We start from the raw sequence: 12,320 nt of genomic DNA on the forward strand, positions 1-12,320 counted from the left end.
GGATGGGTCAGGGGGTTGGACGTAGCACTGCAGGAGACCCACTGCTGCAGTCAGTGTCGAGTCAATGGACCTCAGCAAGTTGCGTTGGTCAGCCTGCGATGAAAAAATGCCCTCCAAGTATGCCTCCATGTTGTTCAGCACATGGCTGTGGCCATGGAGGACATTAAGCATCGCAGCCTGACCAACTGCAACTGCCGCTGGATGTCCACAGACTCGGCATTGGCGGCAGCAGTGGAGACAGGGGCAGGGGGTGCGGTGCCTGGCAGGAAGGAGACATGTGGTGACCGGGCACGCTGGGAAGGGACACGAGCAAATGGGAGGCGGCTGATGGCAATGGAGGGGGTGGGGTGAGATGCTGTGCCGCTGTCAGCTGCTGGAAAAACAACAATTGATGGACAGAATGCAGAACAATGTCATACATTCACCCCAGTACAGAGATCTGGGCCTAAATCCATCGTTTTTTTGATCACCATGCCATTCCAGTTTGAACCCAGCTATATGCAAATCAGTCTTGACCCTGTGCCCCATGGGAACAGTCCAGCCCGAACTGCCAAGCCAGGTCCTCCCTGGACTGGAAACAAGCATCCTAGGACCGGTTTCGGGTTTCAGCCCTCGTCAGCCAGGATAGCTTGATTCCAGTGGCATGGAGAGCAAGGGACTCACGTCTGAGCATACCCTTCTCACTCGGGGTGACAAATGCAAAAACAACAATTGATGGACAGAATGCAGAACAATGTCATACATTCACCCCAGTACAGAGATCTGGGCCTAAATCCATCGTTTTTTTGCTCACCATGCCATTCCAGTTTGAACCCAGCTATATGCAAATCAGTCTTGACCCTGTGCCCCATGGGAACAGTCCAGCCCGAACTGCCAAGCCAGGTCCTCCCTGGACTGGAAACAAGCATCCTAGGACCGGTTTCGGGCTTTCAGCCCTCGTCAGCCAGGATAGCTTGATTCCAGTGGCATGGAGAGCAGCCTCCGCCCACTCGGAGAGATCATCCTTGGACCCGTCAGCTTCATATTCTGTCATGCCAGTGGACAGGTCCTCGGCCTCACTCTCCTCCGCCTCAGTTCCACTCAATGTGCCAGCCACGATGTCAACGCTGGCACTGGTGCTCGGTCCCTCTGCTCCTTCTGTGCTCATGTCTCCCTCCGTGTCCCCCGACGATGCTGTGGGCAAGGTGAAGAGACAGCAATTAATCATACACCTGTATACATATGTCACATGAGTCCAATCTACATAGGTTACAGTGCATAGCCTGAAAAGAAAGATCAGTAACATCTACAAAACAAGGTACAGATGTAGGGCATGCAACATACAGCTGGTTGACCCACCATGCCACTGAAAAACCATGGAGAGCATGACACAATAGCAAATGACATGAAATGGAGTTTGACAGAGGAGCCAGGCCCTGGGGACAATCCAGCACTGCATCTGCACCACACAGCGTTGCCGAAAATAGGGATGAGCAGGGACCATATCCATGAACTTGAGGCACATGCTGCATAGGTAATACTGAAAACATGCCCAACATGACTGGCTCACTGCACCTTGAGTGTATGTCCAGACAAACATCACACACTGGCCAGACCTAGTAAGGAGATTTCAGGTTTTGACATGTAGGCTTTGCCCGCACCAACCACCCCCTACATGAGACAATTTGTTGAGACACAGGAAGCACTTACATCTCTTAGTCTGGGTGAAATACACAGGGGCTGCATAAATGCAAGATTGGACGCCAAATACAGTGGGCCCGATTCACAGAACTAACTTAAGACAAAATCCTAAACTTACTACCACTTTGGTATTCACAGAAGGCACTTACTCATTTTGGTATTCACAGAAGACACTTACTCATTTTGGTATTCACAGAAGTTAGGAGTCCTAACTTTAGGACTCCTAAATGCCTTCTGTGAATACCGAAAGCCTTAAAATTAGGATTTTTCTCAGTTTAGAAGTAGTATAGTTAGGACTCCTAACTTTAGGACTCCTAAATGCCTTCTGTGAATACCGAAAGTCTTAAAATTAGGATTTTTCTCAATTTAGTAGTCCTAAATTTAGACTTAGGACTACTAAATTGAGAAAAATCCTAATTTTAAGACTTTCGGTATTCACAGAAGGCATTTAGGAGTCCTAAAGTTAGGAGTCCTAACTATTCTACTACTAAACTGAGAAAAATCCTAATTTTAAGACTTTCGGTATTCACAGAAGGCATTTAGGAGTCCTAAAGTTAGGACTCCTAACTTCTGTGAATACCGAAATGAGTAAGTGCCTTCTGTGAATACCAAAATGAGTAAGTGCCTTCTGTGAATACCAAAATGAGTAAGTGCCTTCTGTGAATACCAAAATGGTAGTAAGTTAAGGATTTTGTCTTAAGTTAGTTCTGTGAATCGGGCCCCCAATGTGCGCCTGTCCAAATAATCATGTACAAATGGTCATCATCAGATGATTGTAACAAGACACACAGGCACTGGCCACCGTGAGTATGAACAAGGAAAATCAGGTCAGGCTGTACAGTGGACACTTGTACTACATTTTACGTCAATATACATGGTGCCAGGGGACAATGGCACAGAGCACAACCTATGCTGTAGACACTGAGAGTGTCCACGTTTTGTGATGACACACATGACACCTAGGAAAATATGCCCCAGGGGACAGTAGTGGCCACACAACTCCATGGTCCTGAATGGGAATGACTGCAACACACGCCACCATCCCTTCACTATGCGTATCGCACACTCATGCACATCATGTCACAGGCCACAACATAGGACATGCGTGCTGTAAGGCATGACACTTGAGAGACTAACTCCCATGTCTGGACTCAGCATCAGTGCCAAGTGACATGGAACCCACATGTACTGAACTGGACAGGGCACAGGCAAGGTCCCAAAACCTGTTACACACCACCCCCACACATGATGCTACAGGCATAGTTCACGTGGAGAAAGCGCCAGCCTACATTACCTTGTGAAGGAGTGACTACATACAGACCAGGGAACACATTGCAAGGAGGGGGAGGGAGGCAGGAGAGCACCGCTATACTGTGGGTAACTGGATCTGCACAGCACCTTTAAACCCTGGCAGTGTATCCATGCAACTGTGCACTTACAAATGCTGGTGACACACAACAAACACACATGTACCTACCCCCTTCCTGCTGCTGCTTCTCCTGTAAGCGCCTCTCCACGTCTGGAAATACCACCGCCAGCACACGCTTGTGGATGTGGGCAGACGGCGGCGCCCGAGGTTCTTATGGGTCTCAGGTGAGTCCCCCAGCAGGACCCGTGCGATCCTCCGCGTCCAGCACCGGATATCCTGCCAGCGTTTCCTCACCTGGGCCAGGCGCCGCTTGCGACCCTCCGTCCTCCTCACGGCACTGACCGCGTTCATCCATATCTGCTTCTTGGCAGAGGCGCCTACCTGTGAGGATGAACAAGTGACACTACATCAATACACCATGCACATGTCACAGAGAGACATATTAGAACAAATTTGCTGTTTACAACAAGGCATAGTATGCATCCAACGCATTGCACCTTTGTCATAGGGACATGATCCTCTGGGGAAGGGCAAAAGCAGTACGTGCCATTGAAAGTACACAGGTGGAATGAGGGCAATGACACAATCAATGATCCAGGCTCACACTGTGCATCAAAAGGTACACCAGGAGAATGTGCAGCACCTCTAAGCAGTCACATGCCACAGGCCACTGACGCTACCGCAGCAGAGTACACAGACACACACAGGCACAGGACATTCACCTGCCATTGCCAAATGCAGCGACAAACCTCACTCATGTGCCACTAGACGGGGGGGGGGGCTCACAGGTGTGGGGCTGGCTCTGCACGTCAGACACACAGCACTGCTCCCTGCTTACATCACATGGGCAGGGTATATCCATCCCTCATGCAGCCCGGGTGCCACACTCCACATATGCACCCACCCACATGACAGGGGACTTACACACACACCAATGTCCAGGGTACGAATACATCATGTGGACACTCTCAGCACCGGTACACAGAACTAACACACATCTGTGGGTACAGTCACCTGTCACACTGGGCTGACCACATAATAAAATGAGGACTGTAGAGGCTACATTCCCAGGAGAACAAGACAGCCAGAATGTGGCATGCACCATGCAGTGATTGTCACAGTAAACACAATGCAAGTGAGGACGGCAGACATGCACCACAGCATGCACTGGCTGGGAGACATCAGGCATTCCCCCCCCTGGGACCCCCCCTACAGTACATAGCATGTGTGTCACACCTGGACACAATGCCAGAAGTCACAGTCACAAACAAGGGACACAGTCTGTGCTAGTAGACTCTGCACTCACCTGATACCCTGGGCGCCCATACAGCAGGGGGTACTGTGGGAGGATCACATCCAGCAAAGCCAGGTTCTCCTCCAGGGTGAAAGGCTGTGACCTCTCCACAGACCTTGACATGGTTCCAGGGAATCAGTAGCAGCAGCTGGGTCGTCGAATCCAAAGATGTGCAGGCAAGTGCTCCCTCATGGGACCTGGCTGCCTTATATCTGCCTTGCTGGCCTGTTTCATGCACAGGAGTACAGAGTGATTGGTCACTCACATTTGCATCCTATGTTTCCTCCAATCCCTTCAAACCTAGCACAGTCAGTGGGTTCTTATTGTGTTTTTTTCTTGAGCATGATGTCAACTCCAGAACCACATTGCAACAAAGTAGATTCATTCAAATTGACTACTGCTGTGCACCTGCTGAAAAAAATTCAAACTTTAAACTTGGTCTCCATGACAACCAGCATGCATGTAGGCCTTTATACATGTCCCTCATGTGTCCCCTATGTAATTTGGATTTTCACACACAGGTACGGTGCGTACCGGGGCCCTAGGGCACCCCAAATGCATAGCAACGGCCCGTACAGGTGTGTGTACGGTCCGTATCACTATGGGTGTTCTCGCGTATGCGTACCCATAGTGAAAGTGAGCGTACGCACGCGTGTACGGTCCGTACCACTATGGGTACACATACGCGAGAACACCCATAGTGAAAGTGAGCGTACGCACGCGTGTACGGTCCGTATCACTATGGGTGTTCTCGCATATGCGTACTCATAGTGGTACGGACCGTACACATGCCTGTACGCTCCCTATCACTATGGGTGTTCTCGCGTATGCGTACTCATAGTGGTACGGACCGTACACACGCCTGTACGCTCCCTATCACTATGGGTGTTCTCGCGTATGCGTACTCATAGTGGTACGGACCGTACACACGCCTGTACGCTCACTATCACTATGGGTGTTCTCGCGTATGCGTACCCATAGTGATACGGACCGTACACGCGTGCGTACGCTCACTATCACTATGGGTACACATACGGCAGCACTCCCATAGTGATAGGGAACGTACATAGGCCCTCTGAGCGAAAGTACGGTGCCTTTCACACATCACAGTGGTGACAGGCAGCACACAGGAAGGAATAAGGCTGACATACTTGTCCATGGATGGACATCAAGGCATTGTCTGGGCAGTACTACATGTGTGGGGCACAGGTGTGAAAGGCTGTGATGTGGCACATTACTCCTGAGTCGAGAAGGCACCAGATGTATGATGAGATGTGTACAGATGTTATGTGTGACGGTGCAATGTGTGCCAGGCATGCCCTTCACTCCTTTGACATGTGTGCATGTCGTACTGCACACTTGGGATGAGCGTCACTGGCATGGCACAGTCAACAACACACGCAAGTGTCCCCTGATGGCCGCTACAGGGGTTACCACACCAGCCATGTGACTACCCACGGTGCACGATGTTACTATGTCATGTATGTGTGGGGTGTTCCCATTAGCTTGATGTTGGTGCTCCCTCAAAAGCATCAGCTGTTGCAGCAACCAACATGTGTCTGTGTGTAGATGGACATGGCACACTGTTACGCACACCAGGCCACATGTGGTATCGGATGTGAGGTGCGTATGTATGTATGGGACACGGAGTAGCATAACAAGGACATGTCTGCATCCTCTCTATGAATGTGTGGTGAGTCATTACATGTACACCTTATTGGCAAGGTGTGTGGGCTGTCCTAGTGTAATGTCATGTGACCTGTGGCTCTAGTGTTCCGCTGCCAGTCTCTGAAACCAACATCCTACTTCTGCTGATGTGTTGATGTATGTCACTCCTGTGTTGCGTCTGGCTGTTCACTTACACTGGGACACAGCTAATCCCATGGCATGTGGAGGTTCACAATCTCCGTGTGTAGCTGGGTCTTGGTAGGAGTGTCACCTGGCAGCCATACGTGTCCAGGGCATGTGGCACATACCTGACTCCGTATGTTGCATATGTGTATTGACAGATTAACATGTGCTCAGCACCAAAAAATTGTTGTTGTAGTGCACTCACTCTTCCTTGTCACTTCCAAATTATTGCAGAGCGACGCCTCTTCCCCGAGCAATTCCGGACTTGGCTGACATGCAGGAGAATGACTGTATCCGGTGCTACCGCTTCCCCCAACCGTTGATTGAGGAGTTGACGGCGAGGCTGGCACCACACCTGCAACCGCTGCACAGGTATCCTACGGCACTGACACCCAAGCTGAAGGTAATGGCAGCCCTACATTTTCTTGCCACGGGTACCTTTCAAAATACCATAGCTCATGTTGGTGGCATGTCCCAGAGCATGTTCTGCCGTGTGCTGTATGATTTCTTAGAGGCCATGTTGGCACACCTGGATGAGTTCATCCATTTCCCAACCCCTGAACTCTTGACTGGGGTCAAGCATGGATTCTATGCCCTGGGAGGGATGCCCCATGTCATTGGATCCATAGATAGGACACATGTGGCTTTGGTACCACCACAGGCACAGGAGGTAGCGTACAGGAATCGCAAGCACTACCACTCCATCAATGCCCTTGTGGTGTGTCTGTCCAACATGGTGATTTCACATGTCTGTGCTCGTTTTCCAGGATCAGCACACGATGCCTACATCATGAGGCGTAGCAGGGTGCCTGAAATGATGATGCAGCTGCGCAACAAACGAGCATGTGTTGTTGGTGGGTACACTCTGTCTGTCCTGTATTTTGCGTAGACTTCCAGCACAACCGCTTCTCCTGTCCTACTTATGTCCATGTGCTTTCCATGTAAGGGACGCTGGCTATCCCAACATGCCATGGCTGATCACACCTCTCCACAACCCCATCACGCCACCCCAGCTCCGCTACAACACCGCCTATGGCCGGACAAGGCGAGTGATAGAGAGGACATTTGGCCTCCTGAAGAGCCGATTCAGATGCCTCCACAAGACCGGCGGCGCACTCCCATATGCCCCGGCGAAGGTCTGCAAAATCTTCATGGTGTGCTGCATGCTGCACAACATGGCAGTTGAGAAAGCTGTGCCACTCATCCTGGATCAAGATGATCAGGACCATCCACCCGTGGAGGACCAAGGTCTTGGCAATGGGGCTAGTGATGTGGAGGATGTGGTTCCGCAAGAGGACATCCGAGTCGGCTCATACGCGACTTCTTTGCTTAGTGGTGAGTACCAGTGTCTGTGTGTGCACGCATTGGTCCCCGTGTGGCATGTGTTGCGATGTGTGTGTCCATCTGCATGTTTGCCATGTGAGTCAGAGGTGTGTGTGGATGTGTCACTGGAGTGATGGTGCCAGTGATGAGTGTATTTCCACAGTCATAATTGTGACCTAGCATGTTGTCATCCTTACATGTGTCGAGTACATGCACATGCAAGTTGCTGTGCTTTTTGTGGCTGACTTCTTGTGTGTCTCTCATCCCCAGGTACTTGCGCATGCCGTCTGCTGGTTGCATTGATGTGGCACTGCTATTCCTCATGGACACGTCATCGTGTGCTGACTCAGCGTTACACGCACGGACAAGTTTGGAAGTCTCCTTAGGGTAAGGGATGCATCAGGGGTGTATTGGGTGTGGCAGTTGTTTACGATGTGTGCACACTGCCCCTGTCGATGTTTGGTTCCTCTGCAGACATGTCGCATCACCATGGGACACATGACATGCAGCTGGGTACACCTGAATAGATGGTCAGACTTGTTGACAGTCATCAGTGATGGGATTGTGGATTGTGATGATGGCATCAATGTGTGTTACACTGCCCTCGGACACATACGGTTTGCATTGGCTTGACATGGTGTGGGACTTCCACATCAGCGGATCAATGGTGTATGGCAGCCTCTCCGTGAGCAGCAGGGGGTGTTTAGCTGTTAGCCGACACTTGTGTGCCAGTTCCATGGCTATCACGCATTTGTGCTGCAGAAGGGGGGTTCCAGTGTTGGACCCACATGTTACTCCACATGACCCGTTCATGTGTACTCCGAGTTGCCTCTGCAATCCCGAATACATGACTAATAAAGGTGTCCCTATGCCTCCAAGGTGCCTCTTCTCAGTCAATGCTGGTGTGTTGCCACGGTGCATCCGGCATGTCTGGCATGGTTTTCCGTGATAGTGGCTATGTGTCTATGTGTCGAGTAGCAAGATGCAAGCTGTTTGTGTGGTATTAGACTGTGCATTGTGCATGATGTCCATGACTGTGTGGGTATTGTGACATGTGCCATCCCCATGCATCCAACGTTGGCCAGGCCACCATTTTCTGCATCCACCTGACTCAAGCTTGCAGGACATGGTTCTGCCACCTGTCCACACATACCTGGGTGCCCCACAGGACACTCCACATTATCCCTAACCTCTGCGCATGGCTGTCGCTGTACTCAATATGTCTGTCGTCACGGTTGTGCAGCCACCCCCTCAGCTGGTTGGGCCCATCACGGGTGTGTATGGTGCTCCATGTCTGTCTTGCCTAATACAATGTGACCCATGTGTGTCCTGTGCCAGACTCAGGCCCCAGGGTGTGGATGGTTGAAGTCAAATGAGAACTCAGGCATGGTTAGACTTTACAAGACACATGTAAGGTAATAATGCAATATGTAGGCATCTTCTCTTTATGGTGTAACTTTTTATTTTGGTTGGGGTACGGGGGGGGGTATGACATGAGGGGCTTTCCGGGTGTGTGGAATCCAAAGTTCACTAGGGGAGTTGGTGTCCTTGCCATTAGAAATCCTCAGAGTCCATGCCACAGTCTTTGTCAACATTGGTCAGACAGTGACCAGCAAGTCCATGTGGCAGAGAATGTCTTTTGCTGCTGTGCTGCTGTTGGTCCAGTGGGCCAGATGCCAGGCCAGGTGTCCTGGGAGATGGTGCTGTTGCGCTGACCCTCACGGTCTTTTCCGTGGACGACCCGCCCTGCTGCGGGGACCCTCAGAAGCAGGCCGCGACGATTGGGATGCTCCGTCGGATGACTCCTCCTGATCCCTCCCTGTGGGTGGTGATGTTCTATGCCTGGTGGCACAGGGAGGGTTGCCCATGTTGTCGGCTATCCGACGGAGTGTACTGTGAATTCCTGTGAACACCGTCACGAGCTCAGCCTGTCTGTCCTCCATCCGCCCTTGGTGTCGCAGTAGACAGGCATGTTGCTCCGCATGTTGCTGGGCCTGCTGGGTCTTGATCTCCTCGAGGGTCCCCTTCATCTCGATGAGGGTGGACACAACCTGGCCCATGCCCGTGGTGTCCTGCCGGTATGTGTCCAGGATGTTTCGGACATGGGAATATACCGGTTCCGCAGCCAACTGGTCAGGCTTGCACCTCCGCCGTCCTCCACTCCCACCACCCCTGCCCACTTGCACCTGGCCTGCCCTTGTGGGCACATCGGGTCTCCGGGACCTCTGAGGGGTGGCATTGGCATTGTCGCCTGCCTCCTCCTGGGTGCCCGGTACACCGTGTCCCTCCTGGCCAGCCTGGCTGCATTGTCGTGGTGGGGCAGGGATCCTGGGTGTCTCCTGGGATGTGGCAGGAGTGGGGGTGGTGGTTGGCCCAGTTGTACCTGACGCAGGTGCTGCAGGTCGTTGGACACCAGAGGGGCCAGGTTGGTCGGGGTCGGGTTCGTCCACAGAGTGGTGAGAGTCGTCGCTGCCGGTGGCTCCGTCATCCCGCCGATCCGGGTCCTGTGAGTCTTCCCCCCCAGTGTTGGGGGGTGATCCACGACGTTGACCTGTGTGTGAGAGAGACAATGTTAATTTTGTTCCATGCAACATCCATGTTTCATTGGTTTCTAAGTTGGCACATTTCCTCTGGGAATTTGGATATGTCTTGCATTCCACTCACAGTGCACTTGTGCATGGGTATGTCCCTTGGCCACAGCTTTTGCGACTTTACCTATGTGTGGCACAGTCTTACTTGCTGCGTCAATTGTGACTGCAGTCAGCAGTGGAGTGAGCAGATGTGGCGAGCCATGCATTGGCGCCTTCCGTGTTGCACTGTACGTGGGCACATGGAGTGGTTCCACACACTTAGATAATGCAGGTAGCTGTTGTTGTGCTCGTGCACAGGTTGAGACATGGCCCTGTGTTTTGCCATGGAGAAGATGGGGGGTTCTGGCACTGGCCACCCTTGTCTACATGCACGCAGTCCACCTGCTGACGAGCAGACATTCCCACACCCCCCAAGGCTGAATTGGGTTCCCTGTGTGTCCCTTTCTCACTCCCTCTCTGTCCCCATCTCCCTCCCTCTGTGTGTCAGCCTCCTCCCTCTGTCCGTCTCCCTGTGTCTCCCTCTCTCTGTCCCCCTCTCCCTCCCTCTGTGTGTCACCCTCTGTCACCTCAGCCCAGCTTCCTGGGCACACACTTTTAGCAGATCTTTGAATGGCCCTTGGATAGTTGATGTGAGTTTGTTTCTGATCTCCAGGCACCCATTGGGTGTAGTGTCTGTGTCTGCGCTGCTGCTGTGGTGGTGTGTGCTGCCACTCTTTCACAGTGTTGGCTGTTCATTAGCTGCTATCATGTGCAAAAACGTGCCATCACCCCCATGTGTTAATGCAAGGCGTCCGCCATTTGCTGGCAAGTCTTTCCTGTGTGGGGACACACTGTTTGTCTGGCTGTGACCTAGGCCATATGGGCAGGGGGCATTGTTGTCTGCTTCTGAGTTGCACTATGTGATTTTTGGGGCCCACACTCCCGCCATCCGGCTTACCGTGTCTTGTGTTGGTGTTTTCTGTGGCCTGTGGCCTGTGACTTGGCATTGTCCAGCTGGGTGCATGGGTGTTAGACGGACCGGGAGGGTCGGCCGAGGACAAGAGGAGAGGTCTCCGGGGAGAGCCGTCTCCAGCGATCGTACAGATGAATAACTTCCCCCCCACAGATATACACCACACAAGGATAAGATTTAGCGTTCTTTATAGGTGATTTCTTAAGGTACGATGAAATGGTACAAGGAGGTCTGGACTCAGGGGTCCCCTCGATTCGAGTCTCTTGGTTTGGGGAAAGAGGGTAGAGGGACAGTCTGGTTACCAGTCTGGTAGCTGAGATGGTATGGTGGTTAGCTCACAATCCTCGAGCTCGGTGTTCTAGCTTGGACGGGCCGCGGCAGCGCCAGCAGGTCCCGGTGAAGATGGTCGTTACACGGTCCGCGGCAGCGCCAGCAGGTCCCGGTGAAGATGGTCGTTACACGGTCCGCGGCAGCGCCAGCAGGTCCCGATGAAGGTGGTCGTTACAACGGTCCGCGGCAGCGCCAGCAGGTCCCGACGAGGATGGATGTTGCAGAAGGCCGTGGCAGCGCCAGCAGGCAGGACGATAGTTCACAAGGCAGGGCTACGGCAGCGCCAGTAGTCCGTCAAGGCTGAGTTCTCTCGGTGTCTCTCGACTCCAGGATACAACTGCCTTCCTGCTCTGGAGCTGCCCTAGTTATAGGTCTGGCGCCCTTTGATGTCCGGACCCTCGCTCTTGGAGGTCGGGGGGTCCGGGATGAGGGAGTCCAGACACCCAGCAGGGGGTGGAGCCAGCGCCTGGGGGAGCTGGAGGGTGATCGGCACCTGGCGGGGGAGAGCCCTCGACGCTTCTTTCTCCCATTGACCTGCCAAGTGGTCCGTTCACCTCCTGGGTGGATGGTGGTGCCGGGATGTCGGGGCCGGCCAGGCCCAGGGTTAGGGTCGGGCTGAGGCCACGCGGCCTCGTGGCGCAGTGTCCAAGATGGCGGCTGATCCGGCCAGGGGAGCCGGTAGTGGTTCGGTCCCATGATACATGGATGTCCGGGGGCAGGAGTTCCGTGGGGAGACGGGGTGCGGGTTGCCCTTGGGGGTAACACCTGGGAGTCCGGGGTTTGGGCCCTGTCGTGCGGGGAGGGAGCAAGCCCTTCATGTGGCCTGTCCAACATGCGTCCCCCCCAGCTGAAGGCGGGGAGAGTCACCCATCCTCTTGGGGACTCTCCTCGTCGAGGCGGAAAAAGCGTGACAGGCCATCTGCGTTGGCG

This window comes from Triturus cristatus, chromosome 5_2 (assembly GCF_964204655.1).
Source record: "Triturus cristatus chromosome 5_2, aTriCri1.1, whole genome shotgun sequence".
NCBI classification, from domain to species: domain Eukaryota; kingdom Metazoa; phylum Chordata; class Amphibia; order Caudata; family Salamandridae; genus Triturus; species Triturus cristatus.